The following is a 17,961-nucleotide window of genomic DNA, read 5'->3' on the forward strand; positions in this document are numbered from 1 at the left end:
CCGACTGCACGCAATGAATGGGAACGTGCAGTGGGATTTACGTGAACTCGGCGAAAGGCGGATCTTTCCGACTTAGGCTTGAGAATCTTATGGGAACACTTGTACTGTTTCTAAATTAAGTGTAGGTCTAGGAGGAGGGTGCTTCCGGCACACGAATAACAGCACGCTTCCCAATTGTGGATGCTAATCATTCGCTTGTATCTGCCTGGACACACTTGCTGGTTGTGAATTATTCCACATGCATGGCAAGGTGCGCATGTAGGTGTGTTAAACATTCTGGAGGCGCTGGGTATCGATCCCAGTACCTCTTGCATGCTAAGAGAGCGCTCTACCATCTGAGCTACGCCCAGCCCCCCGTTGACTAATGGTGCTACATACAGCCATATCAACCTCACAGACCCTGGCACTACCCTATATGTATCAGTGAGGGTGTCTTTCAGGTTACGTGCATTCTGTATCGAATCGTATGTGGCCACAATGAAAGTGGCACGCATAAAGTCGAAAATAGAGTTCGGACACCGCTCTGAGTAAGACGAACGTGTTGTCCACTCTCTAGACTTCAATGACGTTAAGCCGTGATACCTAAGACAGATCTGCACTCGATGACACCTCGATAACAGCCGGTCCCCACACTTACATCTTGCTCTCCTTACGTCAGTATACATCATATCAGTCTGTGACGCTGGCTTTGCTACATCTTGCGTGCCTTTAGGTTCGCCGCGACCAACACTTACCTTGCACTGTCCACTAAACATGGAGGCGCCGGGGCTTGAAACCGGGACCTTTCACATGCAAAGCGAACGATCTGCCAACTGAGCTACACCCCCACGCACGACCAAGCTGCGCTATTCTACATTCTTTGCGACTCTGATGTTCACGGACACGATGGTTGATTGGTTTGTAGCGGTGAAGGTACCAGAGTACAAAGGCGCGGACACGTTCATATACACAAGAGTTCCAAGTGGTTTCGATCCTCTGGTATTACGAATGCAAATTCCGTCTGTTTTAACGTCTTAAATAGAAAGGGCGGTCACAAATTGCTCCGTTTTCACTCCTTGTCGGCAATCACACAGCACCTGAGGTAACAAGCACATCTCGAGCCCCATTGTGCACTCCATTGTTCATGCCAACTCAGTGCCTCGCTCTTTACTGCTGTGTACCACTCTCGTCGTCCAACTTCAAAACACTGGGCCACAACAAGTTTCCGCGTCTCCATTGCACTGCGCATACTACAAAACGCTCCCCAAACTTGGGACACACCCATGTATCCGACTTTTCCGACTTTGCACGACGCTCACGCTAGTGACAGCCTTATTTATAGTTCGACGTCGCGCCAAAGCGAATGAGTACATTTCGCCTACGGCTTAGGCCGCTCTCCTAATGTGGCTGCTCTGTGTCTGCAGGCAGCGAGGGGCTGCAAGCTTCCTGTGTTCGCACCTATGTCACCTGTGCTTGCTTGTCAGAGACGGACTATCGCAAAACATACAACTCACTCCATGAATTGTTGCTACGGCATCTGTTATCAGCAGTCAAAACCAGCAACACCAGTAGCAGCCAACTGCACGCAAAGAATGGGAACGTGCAGTGGGATTTACGTGAACTCGGCGCCAGGCAGATCTTTCCGACGTAGGCTTGAGAATCTTATGGGAACACTTGTACTGTTTCTAAATTAAAGGTAGGTGTGGGAGGAGGGTGCTTCCTGCGCACGAATAACAGCACGCTTGCCAATTGTGAATGCTAATCGTTCGCTTGTATCTGCCTAGACACATCTGCTGGTTGTGAATTATTCCACTTGCATGGCAAGGTGCGCATGTAGGTGTGTTAAAGTTCTGGAGGCTCTGGGTATCGATCCCAGGACCTCTCGCATGCTAAGCGAGCGCTCTACCATCTTTTTTTTTGTGGAATCCTGTAAACAGGCAGCGAGAGGCAAAGTGGGCAGGGATCGTGCAATTCGAGGCCTGGTTACAATGTCTCACACCGTAACTGTCACCATGTCACCCTACCTCTTCTGCGGAATGAAGAAAACTGCGGCTTGACTCCGCCGCCGGTAACAGAAAAACAGAAAAAATTCCGAAGACGAAATGGTGCTTCCAAATGCAGTGTAAATTAATTATGTCCATTTCATATGTATGCAGGAGAGCAGGGAAATCCGTGCATTTTGCACCGCATGATTGCATCTCGCTCCTCAATCAAAGTTAATACTTGATGAACAAATAAATTAAAATTCTTCTACCGTTGTTTTCTCTATCGTATCTTCTGTTAGAATAAAAAAACTAGGAACTTTATTTCCGTGAAAGGCATCCGCCAATGAGACGTAACGCGCTACATCAAACGAGCTGTTATTTTCTGAATCCGACGAAGTATCAAGATGACACACTCGTAAATTCGTCCCCGGACTAACGTCTTTGGTCTTCACTCGGGGCGGCCGAAAGGAGAGTGGAATCAACCATGTCGGAAAATGGCTGTAAGCACTCCATCCTATATTAGCTGTGAAATGATTGTGTCGCTTAAAAAGTTTGCAAAATTAGCTTTATAGCTGTTAGTCTTCTGCAGTCGGTGGTGCTGTATCATTAAATTCAGAAGAAAGTCTTCTTTACTCGTTTCGTTCACATTGAAAAGATAGTAAACTGTGTGGCCTTTAAGCCAGTTTACGGAATTTTGTTTGGTCTGCGGGTAAGGCACTACCTCCGGAGTGAGGAAGTCGGCTGGCGTTATGGTGGCAGGGCATGTTCTAGTGATGCTTGCCAACAACTGTCGTATGACCGCCCAAACATCTCGCACTGTTTCGCAGACAAATCTGTGTTCCTCGCTATCTCTTACCTGGCATATGTTGCATAAGGGTGAATCGGCCAGATGAATGGAATGGAGCCTGGCATTGGTTGCTATTTTACGGTTCACCGTTAGATACCAAGACGCTCGCACGTGAGACGGTAAATGGCGTGAATGAATATTACCCCAAATGACCCGCCAATTGTGAGCTGGATATTTGTCTTCGATGTTATTCCGGGATGTGGACTCGATCAAAGTCTTATACAATTGCTTCACCACCGTTATTTCCTTCTCCGGAATTCTTTGTCGAGCATAGCTATATTCCAAAAGGAAGTATTTTAAATGGTAAAGGTCGTGTGGAATATGATGTACATCAATCGGGGGGTTGAGGTCCGCCGGTGAGATTTCGTTGAGCAGGTGAGCAGTGAGACAATGTGGAGATTTGGTCCACAGCTTATACATACTGCTTAGATAGAGCGCCTGTGCCTTCTTATAAACATCAGTGAGGTTTAATCCGCCCTTCCGAGTAGGGAGCGTCAACGTAACAAATTTAACTTTGAAGATATTGCCTCTGGTCACGAAATGGCCAAGAGCGGACAGCATTCTATGCGCAATGCCACTGGGAAGAGGCAATACTTTGGCTACATAGTTGATCTTCGAGACAATATAGGTGTTGACCAGTTCAACTTTTTGGAGAGCATTCATTTGCCTCATGCTATGCTGTTGTACACATGCCATAACCTTGTGAAGTAAAGCTCTATAATTGACGGCAATGGTATTCTGTATCTTCCGGCGAAACTCAAGTCCTAAGCACTTTATACTGGTAAGTTCCCGTAATCGGGCATAGTTGGGTAAATGTATTCCCCGTACGACATTCATGATTCCAGATTTTTGCCAGTTCACCTTCGCCCCTGATGCCGCCGCATGTCGTTGAAGTATTTCAAGTGAGGACCTCACTTCTTGCGCGTTCACGACAAGAAAGCCGACATCATCTGCGTACGCACGGCACACAATCTTCTGGCTATTGATTTCCAACCCTTGCAAATGTTCAGTTAGCGTAGCGAGCAGAGGTTCTATGGCGATGGCAAAGAGAGCCATCGACATCGGACAGCCTTGCCTCACCGAACACGCGATATCAATCGCACCACTGAGGCGACCATTAATTTGGATTCGCGAAGTACTATTACGGATCATATTGTCGATTACTTGGGTGAACTGGTGCGGAAATACCAATTCCCGCATGACGCGGAAAAAGAACCGGTGGCTCACACTGTCGAATGCTTTTTCAAAGTCTATCATTAAGAGGGCGCATTTTAATTTGCAGGCCTCCGCTACGGCTATCACATCTCTGTAATCCGTGAGCGTGTGGTAAATAGATCTATTTCTACCAACACTCGTTTGATACTGTCCTGTGATTGTGGTCATGACATTTTTGAGCCGTTGGCTGCGGACACGGGCGAATAGTTTATAATCACTATTTAGCAAAGTGAGAGGTCTCAGGTTTGTTGGGTTGTCACTGCACGGGGTCTTGGGCAGTAAAACAACAATTACCTGTCGAAATTCCTGCGGAATAACGTTACATGGGTTCATTAGTTCGTTACACATTGCAAGTAGTTTCGATTTCATCTGCGGCCAGAAGGTTTGATATACTTCTGCAGGTATGACGTCGCAACCTGGAGATTTATTTTTCGGACTCCGTAGGATAATGTCTGTTAATTCATCTTCTGTCACCTCCGTAATCAACTGATTTGCCTCTGTGGGGCCAAGTCTCCGTGATAAATTTATCGTAAAATCCGCAAACACGGTATCATCTGTTATTTTATTGGACATCAGGTCTCGATAGTACTCTTCAATCGCACTCATGATTGCACTTTGTTTAGTAACTATCTCACCGGTGCTGGTTCGGATCTGTGTAATGATTTTCCGATGGCCTCGTCGACTTTCACGTAACATGTGATACATGGCAGCCTCTTCTTCTTGCACCGTCGTAGGAACTCGCGCCCGAACTTGAAAACCTTCCAACTGTTTCCGTTGCAGCGTTAAAAGTTTTGCCTGAATTCTTTTGATCTCTGTAAAATTGCCGATAACGGTCGCGTCAAATTTATACAACTCCCGAAGACACTGAAAGTAAAATTCCATCGTCCGTTTGTGCCACTGATTTTTCTGACGAGAGTAAATCATTAAAGTTTTCCTAATTTGAGGTTTGGCGCATTGGAGCCACCACTCGATCGCGGAGTTGTAGGAATTGAATTTACGTTCACATACCGTCCATGTGGACAGGAAGGCTTCTCGACATGCGGTATCTTGCAAATGTGCGATGTTGAACTTCCATAACCCTCGACTCCGGTAGGTTTCCTGTTGTTTCATGTTGACGGTACAGATATAGGCAGCATGGTCGGAAAATACAGTAGGCCATATTTCGGTGTGTAGCAGGTGTTGCTTTAAAATACACGATATGTAAATTCTATCTCACCTACATGCCGAATGACTGGTAACATGTGTAAAACCCACTGCCATTCCGTGCGTGGACGTCCAGGTGTCAGTTCAGCGGAGTTCTTGAATGATCTGTTCTAATTCGACACACCGATTAAAGTGCTGAGTTTGATCTATTTGACTAAGCACACAATTGAAATCTCCGCCAAAAATGACATCAGTGTAGTTCGTCCCGAAGTGGGGAAGGATCTCGTGGCGGAAAAATTCTGCACGGCGTTGCCTATTACTGGACCCAGAAGGTGCGTAAATATTAATCAGTCTTATGTTATTGACAGTTACTGCTATCCCTCTGCCGGTCACAAGTTTTGCCTCGCAATTTGCAATGATCCCTTCTTTTAAGAGTAATGCTGATCCAAGTTCGAAACCGTTGCCAGGGTTAATGAAAGCGTTATACCCGGCTATGTGGTCTAACTCGATATCACTCACTTCCTGAAACATTGCTACATCTATGTCAGCTGCGTATAACAAGTCTTGTAAGTTTTTCAGATTCAAATCGCTACGTATCTTATTGATATTGAGAGTCAGGATCTTGTAGGCCTGCAAGGTGGTCATTGATGTTCCGTACGAAAGGAGTAGACGTTAGGATACGTCAGCTAGCTGTCAATTGGAGGAGCTGACAGTTTCGGTCGTTTGAGTAGCCATGGCCACGTGGACTTTGCTTCCATCAACTGCTGATAGAGGGGGCAAGGAGTCAGTCGCGGGTGTTGGATCCTCCTGCATCTCTACATCATCTTCATTCGTTTCACACTCGTCTGCCCAATTAGGAGAGGAAAGGGGGCCTACTGGTTCAGGAACTGGTGGAATCGTATCCGGTGGCTCAGTGTGCTGAATCGGCGTCTCATCTTGTCTACTGTCGGACGTCGCGGGAGGCTCCGACACGGTGTTGTCAGATCGTGGTGTGTTAAGTGAGCGCGAAGTCGAGGCGACAGCGTCAGCTGGTCCTTCTTTTAAATTCTGGCCGATTAATTTTGCCTTTCCCCGCAAGCTCGGTGCTGTATCTTCCGCACCTTGGTGAGCCATCCTCCGTTTTTTATTTTTCTTCGGAGATCTATTACCCCGTATTACTGCGTCAGAGTTTGGCATCGTTTCAGTCACTTGTTCGGACATGGTAGCAGGAGCCAGGGACACCTCCGTTAACTCAGCACCCTGTACGGGTTGTTCTACCACCATATCACTGATCCTGTTAGTGTCATGGGTTTCAGAAACAGCCATCCCGGACGTGACTGGAGTGTCCGGTGATGTTACATTAACTGCGAGACTGGGTCCGGCAGGTGGATCACGAATCGGTTGTATTGCCGGCTCACCGCGGGCAACCGACACGTACGATGCCGGTAATGTTGACATTGCGGGAGGGCGAACACTCTCTCCGGTTGGAAGTTGAACTACACGACGCTGTAAACATTCCGCACGCACATGTCCCGTCGAGTTACATCTGGCACATGTCCTAGGTTGGCCATCATACATTACGACTGCACGGTACCCACAAACCGTGACGTACGACGGAATGTGTCGTTGCAAGTCTACTTTAAGCTGCCTGACGCCATTCAACAACGGATATTTATGAGCCGGAGACCAACGTTCAGCAAAGCTACTCAAAACTTTGCCATATGGCGATATCGCAACATTTATCTGTTCGGCTGGTCTGCGTGGGAAACAGTAACTACACCCACATTGCCATCACTATGCTTAAACTTCAAAGCGGAACTGAAGGAGTCAACTATTTTGTCACAAAAATCGGCATCTCTCATCTTGATATGAACTATGCTAGACAAAATCGAAAAATGTATAACAATAATCTGATTTATTCCAACTTTCATCACGTCTTCGAGGAAATCCTCGATTTCGAAAGAGGTTGGTCGAGCAAATGAATTATCGAAAGTTAACTACAAAGTATCTATCCTCATAGCTTGTGTCACCACTGATTCATCAACGTCATTCCTCACACGCTAGAATAACCGCTGCTAGCGAGCGACTTACCACGCAGAAGTAAACAAGCCAGCCGCAGTGCTGAGCACAGACAGCCGCACGCCACGGCCGCTGCAGGCAGACTGTGGAATGCTAATCGTTCGCTTGTATCTGCCTAGACACATCTGCTGGTTGTAAATTATTACACTTGCATGGCAAGGTGCGCATGTAGGTGTATTAAAAATTCTGGAGGAGCTGGGTATCGATGCCAGTACCTATCGCATGCTAAGCGAGCGCTCTACCATCTGAGCTACGCCCATCCCCTCCCACCCGTTGACTAATGGTGCTACATACAGCCATATCAACGTCACAGACCCTTGCACTCCCATTATTCCGCAAACAAACACTACTCTCTATGTATCAGTGAGGGTGTCTTTCAGGTTACGTGCATTCTGTATCGAATCGTAGTTGGCCACAATGAAAGTGGCACGCATAAAGTCGAAAATAGAGTTCGGACGCCGCTCTGAGTAAGACGAACGTGTTGTCCACTCTCTAGCCTTCAATGACGTTAAGCCGTGATACCTAAGACAGATCTGCACTCGATGACACCTCGATAACAGCCGGTCCCCACACTTACATCTTGCTCTCCTTACGTCAGTATGCATGATATTAGTCTGTGACGCTAGCTTTGCAACATCTTGCGTGCCTTTAGGTTCGCCGCGACCAACACTTACCATGCACTGACCACAAAACATGGAGGCGGCGGGGCTTGAACCCGGGATCTTTCACGTGCAAAGCGAACGATCTACCAACTGAGCCACGCCCCCAACGAACGACCAAGCTGCGCTTTTCTCCATTCTTTGCGACTCCGATGTGCACGGACACGATGGTTGGTTGGTTTGTAGCGGTGAAGGGACCAGAGTACAAAGGTGCGGACACGTTCACATACACAAGGGTTCCAAGTAGTTTCGATACTCTGGTATTACGAATGCAAATTCCGTTTGTTTTTAACGTCATAAATTGAAAGGGCGGACACAAATTGCTCCGTTTTCACTCCTTGTCGACAATCACACAGCACCTGAGGTGCCCCATTGGGCACTCCATTGTTCACGCCAACTCAGTGCCTCGCTCTTTACTACTGTGTACCACTCTTCTCGTCCAACTGCAAAACACTGGGCCACAACAAGTTTCCGCATCTCCATTGCACTGATCATACTACGAAACGCTCCCGAAACTTCGCACTCACCCATGAAGCCGACTTTTCCGACTTTACACGACGCTCACGCCAGTGACAGCCTTATTTATAGTTCGACGTCGCGCCAAAACGAATGAGCATATTTCGCCTACGGTTTAGGCCGCTCTCCTAGTGTGGCTGCGCTGTATGTGCAGGCAGCGAGAGGCTGCAAGCTTCCTGTGTTCGCACCTATATCACCTGTGCTTGCTTGTCAGAGACGGACTATCGCAAAACATACAACTCACTCCATGAATTGATTGCTACGGCATCTGTTATCAGCAGTCACAACCAGCAACACCAGTAGCAGCCGACTGCACGCAAAGAATGGAAACGTGCAGTGGGATTTACGTGAACTCGGCGCAAGGCAGATCTTTCCGACGTAGGCTTGAGAATCTTATGGGAACACTTGTACTTTTTCTAAATTAAGTGTAGGTGTGGGAGGAGGGTGCTTCCTGCGCACGAATAACAGCACGCTTTACAATTGTGGATGCTAATCGTTCGCTTGTAGCTGCCTAGACACATCTGCTGGCTGTGAATTATACCACCTCTCGCACGCTAAGCGAGCGCTCTACCATCTGCGCAGCGCCCCCCCCCCCCCTCCCCTTTTGACTAATGGGGCTACATACAGCCATATCAACGTCACAGACCCTTGCTCTCCTATTATTCCGCAGACAAACACTACTCTGTATGTATCCGTGAGGGTGTCTTTCAGGTTTCGTGCATTCTGTATCGAATCGTAGTTGGCCACAATGAAAGTGGCACGCATAACGACCAAAATAGATTTCGGAGATCGCTCTGAGTAAGACGAACGTGTTGTTCACTCTCTAGACTTCAGTGAGGTTAAGCCTTCATACCTAAGACAGATCTGCACTCGATGACACCTCGATAACAGCCGGTCCCCACACTTACATCTTGCTCTACTTACGTCAGTAACAGACATGTTGGCAATGTAGGTAGTCTTGTTTTGGTTTTTGAGCAGTGAGCATGTAGTTGCTCTACGAGTCATGATGGTCATTAAAAGAATCTACCTTCTGTTTCAACTCCGTAATGTTATTGTTATCTTCAGAAAGTACTTCAAGCTTTGCTTGTTTTTCATATCATTCAATATTTCGTCAGTGTGAAAATTCTTGGCTAAGTCACTGAACTTCTGTGGGATTGTGACTCGCAAATACTTCTCGTTTCATTGTATTTAGATCTTATGTAACACTTTTGTTGCTGGTTTACTGTGTTCATATCATGTGTCAAATTATCAATTTCAGTGTTTGGATCTTGTTCCATATCACTGAAATTGGTGTGCACATTATCCAATTTCATGTTCATGTTAGGTAATAACTGTCATAGCAGTCAATCACTTGTACTACTGTGGGTACTGTCAGCTTTGTAACATGTTGACCAGATTCCTATTTGTATTGTACTGTTTCATGTCACTCTGGGAGCTGCGTGACATTGTCTTGTCAATTGTAAAAATTGTGTCATCAAGGTTTTTCTGCTGTGGAGTGTCACCATCATTTGTCACAACTGGCACACTGATCTCTGACCTACTTAAACTTTTTGCAGTAGACATGCATGGCACCTGAACTTCAAGTTTATGTTTGCACAATTCCATACTACCTCAGTCTATTGCATTTTCTCTATTGATATCAACATTGGACATACATATTCCTGCCATGTATGAATATGCAAAATAAAAATTTCACAAAAATGCTAAAATTGCATATGCTAATTATTGCTCTTAATTGTAATTTACACGATGTCAAATCCTGTTTTACATCTATTATGATATGCAAACTATTGTCGCAATTCTTTCGGTTTTACTGACAACGTGTAACACTGGGAAATTCCAGTTAATTTTCCACAATAAAATTCAAGGAAAAGCTATGTATTTACATTAAAAGAGGTGCTACCAAGCCTAAGCATATAAGCAACTTGCAAAGCCATTCTATCTTTGCTGCGCCGAACAAAACGGCTTACTCTGGAGAATTTCACGTAACCTGGGTCCAGTTCTTATTTCTCTTCAACTTTTTCTTCCTTTTTGGTTTACTTGCTCCACATTGCGATTCATGTAAACAGAAAATACAGGTGATTAGTTTTTAAGAGTAATAGCAATCTCATAGAAATCTATTTCTATAACAATAGTTAACATACCATACTTACAACTGGTAGCCTGAAATAGTGGCACTTATCTCACCAGTTTGATTATAACAATAATAGAAATGGAAAAAAATTAATGGATAGCTCAATTGCATTATTAGTAAATGACCTGTATGTATGAAATTGTGCTAGTCTTCCTTCACTTTAACTTGCATCTTTTTTTTATTTTCATTATTTCGTCTTTTGAAAGCTTTCATAGTTGTGTTTATTTTATGAAATAGGTCCATGGATTCCTCTCACATTTCATTTCATTTGTAGATGACTCCAAGGAAACCAGTGCCTTTCAAAATGAAGGAAATCCTCCCAGCTTCACTCCATTTCAATACAAATAGTTAATGCTGTTATTAAGTCTTCTCTTATTCAGAATCACATATAATACAAAGCACTCGTTGCACATCTCACTTTGAGCAACATATTGAAGCAATCCTGCATATGAGAGAGTGGAAAGAAAGAATGAGAGAGAGAAAGAAAGAAGTGCAACGAAAAGTGAATGATTTTTTTTCGTCTGTCTGCTCCTTACTGATCACTCATAATTAATGGCTTTTCTGATGTACATAGTCGTCAGTCCTTGCTTCTGTTATAATTGCTATTTCATTTTTTTGTTCTTTAATAAATTCTAACTTTACCACATCCCGACAGTCTTTCACAATGTACCTTCGCATTGTCATCCTGACAAACTTTTGAAGGCATGAGCTCAATTCATTAAAGCTTATCAGCTTCACTGCAATGAGCCGAATGGTATAGGAACACAGAAGAAAAACAAAGATGTATTCATCTTTGCTATTGTTATTGTGGTCTTCAGTCCTGAGACTGGTTTGATGCAGCTCTCCATGCTACTCTATCCTGTGCAAGCTTCTTAATCTCCCAGTACCTACTGCAACCTACATCCTTCTGAATCTGTTTGTTGTATTCATCTCTGGGTCTCCCTCTACGATTTTTACCCTCCACGCTGCCCTCCAATACTAAATTGGTGATCCCTTCATGCCCCAGAACATGTCCTACAAACCGATCCCTTCTTCTAGTTAAGTTGTGCCACAAATTTCTCTTCTCCCCAATCCTATTCAATACCTCCTCATTAGTTACGTGATCTATCCACCTTATCTTCAGCATTCTCCTGTAGCACCACATTTCGAAAGCTTCTATTCTCTTCTTGTCCAAACTATTTATCGTCCATGTTTCACTTCCATACATGGCTACACTCCATACAATTACTTACAGAAAAGACTTCCTGACACTTAAATCCATACTCGATGTTAACAAATTTCTCTTCTTAAGAAACGCCTTCCTTGCCATTGCCAGTCTACATTTTATATCCTCTCTACTTCGACCATCATCAGTTATTTTGCTCCCCAAATAGGAAAACTCCTTTACTACTTTAAGATTCTCCTTCCTAATCTAATTCCCTCAGCATCACCCGACTTAATTCGACTACATTCCATTATCCTCGTTTTGCTTTTCTTGATGTCCATCTTATATACTCCTCTCCAGACACTGTCCATTCCATTAAACTGCTCTTCCAAGTCCATTTCTGTCTATTACAGAATTACAATGTCATCGGCGAACCTCAAAGTTTTTATTTCTTCTCCATGGATTTTAATTCCTCCTCCAAATTTTTCTTTTGTTTCGTTTACTGCTTGCTCAATATACAGATTGAATATCGGTGAGAGGCTACAACCTTGTCTCACTCCCTTCCCAACCACTGCTTCCCTCTCATGTCCCTCGAATCTTATAAGTGCCATCTGGTTTCTGTACAAATTGTAAATAGCCTTTCGCTCCCTGTATTTTACCCCTGCCACCTTTAGAATTTGAAAGAGAGTATTCCAATCAACATTGTCAAAAGCTTTCTCTAAGTCTACAAATGCTAGAAACGTAGGTTTGCCTTTCCTTACTTTTTATTCTAAGATAAGCCGTAAGGTCAGTATTGCATCACGTGTTCCAGCATTTCTACTGAGCCCAAACTGACCTTCCCTGAGGTCAGCTTCTACTAGTTTTTCCATTCGTCTGTAAAGAATTCGTGTTAGTATTATTAAACTGATTGTTCGGTAATTTTCACATCTTTCAACACCTGCTTTCTTTGGGATTGGAATTATTATATTCTTCTTGAAGTCTGAGAGTATTTCACCTGTCTCGTACATCTTGCTTACCAGATGGTAGATTTTTGTCAGGACTGGCTCTCCCAAGGCCGTCAGTTGTTCCAATGGAATGTTGTCTACTCCGGGGGCCTTGTTTCGACTCAGGTCCTTCAGTGCTCTGTCAAACTCTTCACGCAGTATCGTATCTCCCATTTCATTTCATCTACATCCTCTTCCATTTCTATAATATTGTCCTCCAGAACATTACCCCTGTATAGACCCTCTGTATACTCCTTCCACCTTTCTGCTTTCCCTTCTTTGCTTAGAACTAGGTTTCCATCTGAGCTCTTGATAGTCATGCAAGTGGTTCTCTTTTCTCCAAAGGTCTCTTTAATTTTCCTGTAGGCAGTATCTATCTTACCCCTAGTCAGATAAGCCTCTACATCCTTACATTTGTCCTCTAGCCATCCCTGATTAGCCAATTTGCACTTCCTGTCGATCTCATTTTTGAGACATTTGTATTCCTTTTTGCCTGCTTCAGTTATTGCATTTTTATATTTTCTCCTTTCATCAATTAAATTCAATATTTCTTCTGTTACCCAAGAATTTCTACTAGCCCTCGTCTTTTTACCTACTTGATCCTCTGCTGCCTTCACCACTTCATCCCTCAAAGCTACCCATTCTTCTTCTACTGTATTTCTTTCCCCCATTCCTGTCAATTGTTCCCTTATGCTCTCCCTGAAACTCTGTACAACCTCTGGTTCTTTCAGTTTATCCAGGTCCCATCGCCTTAAATCCCCAGCTTTTTGCAGTTTCTTCAGTTTTAATCTACAGGTCATAACCAATAGATTGTGGTCAGATTCGACATCTGCCCCTGGAAATGTCTTACAATTTAATACCTGGTTCCTAAATCTCTGTCTTACCATTATATAATCTATCTGATACCTTTTAGTATCTCCAGGGTTCTTCCATGTATACAACCTTCCTTCATGATTCTTAAACCAAGTGTTAGCTATGATTAAGTTGTGCTCTGTGCAAAATTCTACCGAGCGGATTCCTCTTTCATTTCTTAGACCCAATCCATATCCACCTACTACGTTTCCTTCTCTCACTTTTCCTACACTCGAATTCCAGTCACCCATTATTTAAATTTTCGTCTCCCTTCACTATCTGAATAATTTCTTTTATTTCATCTTACATTTCTTCAATTTCTTCGTCATCTGCAGAGCTAGTTGGCATGTAAACTTGTACTATTGTAGTAGGTGTGGGCTTCGTATCTATCTTGGCCACAATAATGCGTTCACTATGCTGTTTCTAGTAGCTTACCCGCATTCCTATTTTCCTACTCATTATTAAACCTACTCCTGCATTACCCCTATTTGATTTTGTGTTTGTAACCCTGTAGTCACCTGACCAGAAGTCTTGTTCCTCCTGCCACCGAACTTCACTAAATCACATTATATCTAACTTTAACCTATCCATTTCCCTTTTAAAATTTTCTAACCTACCTGCCCGATTAAGGGAACTGACAGTCCACGCTCCGATCCGCTGAACACCAGTTTTCTTTCTCCTGGTAACAACATCCTCTTGAGTAGCCCCGCCCGGAGATCCAAATGGGGGACTATTTTACCTCTGGAATATTTTACCCAAGAGGACACCATCATCATTTAATCATACAGTAAAGCTGCATGCCCTCGGGAAAAATTACGGCCATAGTTTCCCCTTGCTTTCAGACGTTCGAGGTACCAGCACAACAAGGCCGTTTTGGTTATTGTTACAAGGCCAGACCAGTCAATCATCCAGACTGTTGCTCTCGCAACTACCCCTCTTCAGGAACCACACGTTTGTCTGGCCTCTCAACAGATACCCCTCCGTTGTGGTTGCACCTACGGTACAGCTATCTTTATCACAGAGACACGCAAGGCTCCCCACCAACGCCAAGGTCCATGGTTCTAAGGGGGGGGGGGGGGGGGGTTATACATCTTTATAGTTGTATTTATGTATGAATGAATAAAGTCAAAACTACAAAATTATGCACAACACAGTAATATTAGACAACCAATCATGCAACCTGATCCTTTCCACAATCTGCTCTCTTCCCATCGCAGTTTGCTGCACTGGTACTGAAAGGGCTTCAGTTCTGTAGCAATACTACTGGAATAGGCATATTAAGAAGGATTGTCACTTTTATAATGTTTCCAGCTTTCTCTTCTTGCTACCTTTTGCCGGCCGCGGTGGTCTAGCGGTTCAGGCGCTCAGTCCGGAACCGCGCGACTGCTACGGTCGCAGGTTCGAATCCTGCCTCGGGCATGGATGTGTGTGATGTCCTTAGGTTAGTTAGGTTTAAGTAGTTCTAAGTTCTAGGGGACTGATGACCACAGATGTTAAGTCCCATAGTGCTCAGAGCCATTTGAACCATTTTTTTGCTACCTTTTGACTAAATTCCTGCTGTGTATTTTTATTACATAAGTTTTTAATAACACATTTGTTACAACACAGAATAGTTTTCAGAATGTTTTTGATCATTTGATTATCACACAAATTAGGCTGCTCAAAATTTGATGACAAATTACACAATATCAATCCCTCAGTGCTTGTGTTTGGTTATACTCCTGCAATATGGGCTTTTCAGATTAAAGATGCAGAAGTTTGAAAAAGTGATATAGCTGTAGCCTACATTGCAACCTTAATGACAAATGGCCTTAGGTCAAGTAGGCCGCTTCTAGCTGAGTACCTTATGTGCTTAACAAATTCCTCATAGTTCATGACTTTGTGAAAAACTGGACTATTCTAGTACACATTGCATTTCAGTTTTCTTGCAGCCACTGAGGTACATGAATGGTAAGTAGCTGTTAACACCATTAGTGTCAGAATCTGATACACAGGGAGAGGCAGAACAGTGAGAAAATAGTGTGTATCCCTTCTATGGTTACGAAACATAGGACTAATTTACTTTGGTTGGTCTACCTACCAGAAGTTTCTTTACGATCTTCAAAAATATAGAAATTCAGTTTTTTCTCCACTTAAAGTATTTTCCTGATTGATACATGCCAATGTGACCCAAGCTGTTATCTGCTATCCAAATTGGATTCAGGAAGATGAGTGTGAAATTTTCCAGGCTAAGTGGATTTCACATCAATATTTATAATCTCAAGACTGGAACATGTAGACAACTTCAGAGCAGATAACGTTTCTTTTGTAAAGACTGACACGCCTCTTGCCAAACCCTACCATTTATCAAGATGAACCAGAAAGTGTTTTTAAGGTAATGAGCTGCTCATTTGTCTCATTGTATACCAGGATGGTATATTGACAATTTTATGGAAAAGATGTTGTTACTCACCTTATAGTAGATGGGGAGCAGGGCAGGGTGGGGCAGGGGCGGGGGCAGCAGGAAAGGAGAACAAAGAAGACTGTGCACACTTGTGGAAGAGTGCTGTTTAGTGCTGTAGTGGGAACAGGAAAGGGGATAGGAGGACAAGGATATTCTGTGGTGACATGACAAGCAATAAGCTGTCTGCATGAATGGGCACAAACAAACTATCGCCAAGAAACAGCTGGAGCACCCAGTTGTGAGCATGCTGCCAACACAACCTCCTTCATTGCAAGGACTGCTTCACAGTCTCTGCGAATTGGATTCTACCCACCAGTACCAGTTTTTCATAATTGCACGGGTGAGAACTCTTCCTGCATCATCTCTTGTGTCTCTGTAACCCTCCTAGCCTCAACCTGGGCCAGTCACCTAAAATGTTAACATCTGTCTTTGTGAAAGTTCTTTTAGTATTCACTGCAATAACATTTTTGCTTATGAAGTTCATGCTTGCTAATTATTCGATCAACATGTAATCATTATCCGTTTCAGTTTCAAAAGAGTAAATATTTATTGGTCACAGCAATAATGAGCCATTCACATTGGCTACATTGTCTCCTACCACAAGGAGTGTGTGCTTCTTGATTGCAATAGATCTGGATCCTCTTAGCAAAATGATTTATTTAGACAGACAAAGATACCAATACTGCTTTCAGGAGAATTTCTTCTCTTGGCAGATGCAGTAGCTTATTTGCTTTATTTATTTATTTTCATTGTATCCATACACAACATACATTTAATGGATCCAGTCAAATTTGTATCGCAAGAGTTGCAGTAGTATAATATGCTTAATAACTAGCATTTAGCAAAATATGACTGTATACATCACTATTTGAGTACCACACCATAACTTTTAATTACAATTTGCTTACATCATCTAAAAGTTCTGGTTGGTTGGTTGGTTTGTGGGATTAAAGGGACCAGACTGCTACGGTCATCGGTCCCTTCTGCCAGAACTTAAAACATCCACACAGAGTAAAAACGACAATGGAAAAAAGACAGATGACACAGGACAAGAGAAACTTAGACCAAGACCAGACAAGACGAACTAAAATCACACAGAGTGTGACGGTAGTTGGCCAACCATAGAGACAAAAAAGGAAAAGCCAACCACCGAGAAACATTAAAATACCAGGCTAAAATCTTAGGCAATAGGCCAGAATCAACACAAGAAGACAAACACTTACATTAAGCGAGAAAAGCCCCCTGCCCGAATAAAATGCAAAACTAAGCCTGCCATAGCAGTGTCATCAGTTAAAAGGGCAAGGAGCGTATCAGACAGCGCAGTATCCCTGAGCACACTTAAAAGTTGACAGTCCAACAAAATGTGGACCACTGTCAAAGCCGACCTGCACTGACATAGAGGCAGGTCCTCATGTCACAGTATAAAGCTGTGTGTCAAGCGGGTGTGGCCAATGCGGAGCCGGCAAAGGACTACTGAGTGCCTGCGAGTGGCTCTCAGGGATGACTGCCACACAGTCGTCATCTCCTTGACAGCACGGAGTTTATTAGGGGTGGTCAGATGGCGCCAATCAGCGTCCAAAAGCGTGAGAACTGGGCGGCCTAAGACTGCCCGCAAATCAGTCTCCAGGAGGCCGAAGTCCACAGATGGTTTATTGGTGGCCTCTTTCGCCAGGTGGTCTACATGTTCATTGCCGGGTATCCCAACATGGCCTGGGGTCCACACAAATACCACAGAGCGTCTGCAACAGTCAAGAGCAGGGAGGGACTCCTGGACAGCCATCACCAGACAAGAGCGAGGGAAACACTGGTTGATAGCTCGTAAACTGCTCAGGGAGTCGTTACAGATAACAAAGGATTCACCTGAGCAGGATTGGATATACTCTAGGGCACGAAAGATGGCGACAAGCTCAGCAGTGAAATCGATGCAGCCAGCCGGCAAGAATCGTTGTTCGTAATGGCCCCTAGAGTTAGAGCATAACCAACACGACCAGCAACCATCGAAC

At 44.0% G+C, this 17,961-nt stretch overlaps 2 non-coding genes across 2 annotated transcripts; both read right to left on the bottom strand.

Annotated features, from left to right (window-relative positions):
* Positions 1-754: 754 nt before the first annotated feature.
* Trnaa-ugc (transfer RNA alanine (anticodon UGC)) lies at positions 755-827 on the bottom strand. Its single transcript has one exon. It is a non-coding gene; the product is annotated as a tRNA-Ala (tRNA).
* A 7,094-nt stretch (positions 828-7,921) lies between these two features.
* On the bottom strand, positions 7,922-7,994 carry Trnaa-ugc (transfer RNA alanine (anticodon UGC)). Its single transcript has one exon. It is a non-coding gene; the product is annotated as a tRNA-Ala (tRNA).
* Between the last annotated feature and the right edge of the window lie 9,967 nt (positions 7,995-17,961).

Source organism: Schistocerca gregaria, chromosome 10 (genome assembly GCF_023897955.1).
Source record: "Schistocerca gregaria isolate iqSchGreg1 chromosome 10, iqSchGreg1.2, whole genome shotgun sequence".
In the NCBI taxonomy this organism is placed as follows: Eukaryota; Metazoa; Arthropoda; class Insecta; order Orthoptera; family Acrididae; genus Schistocerca; species Schistocerca gregaria.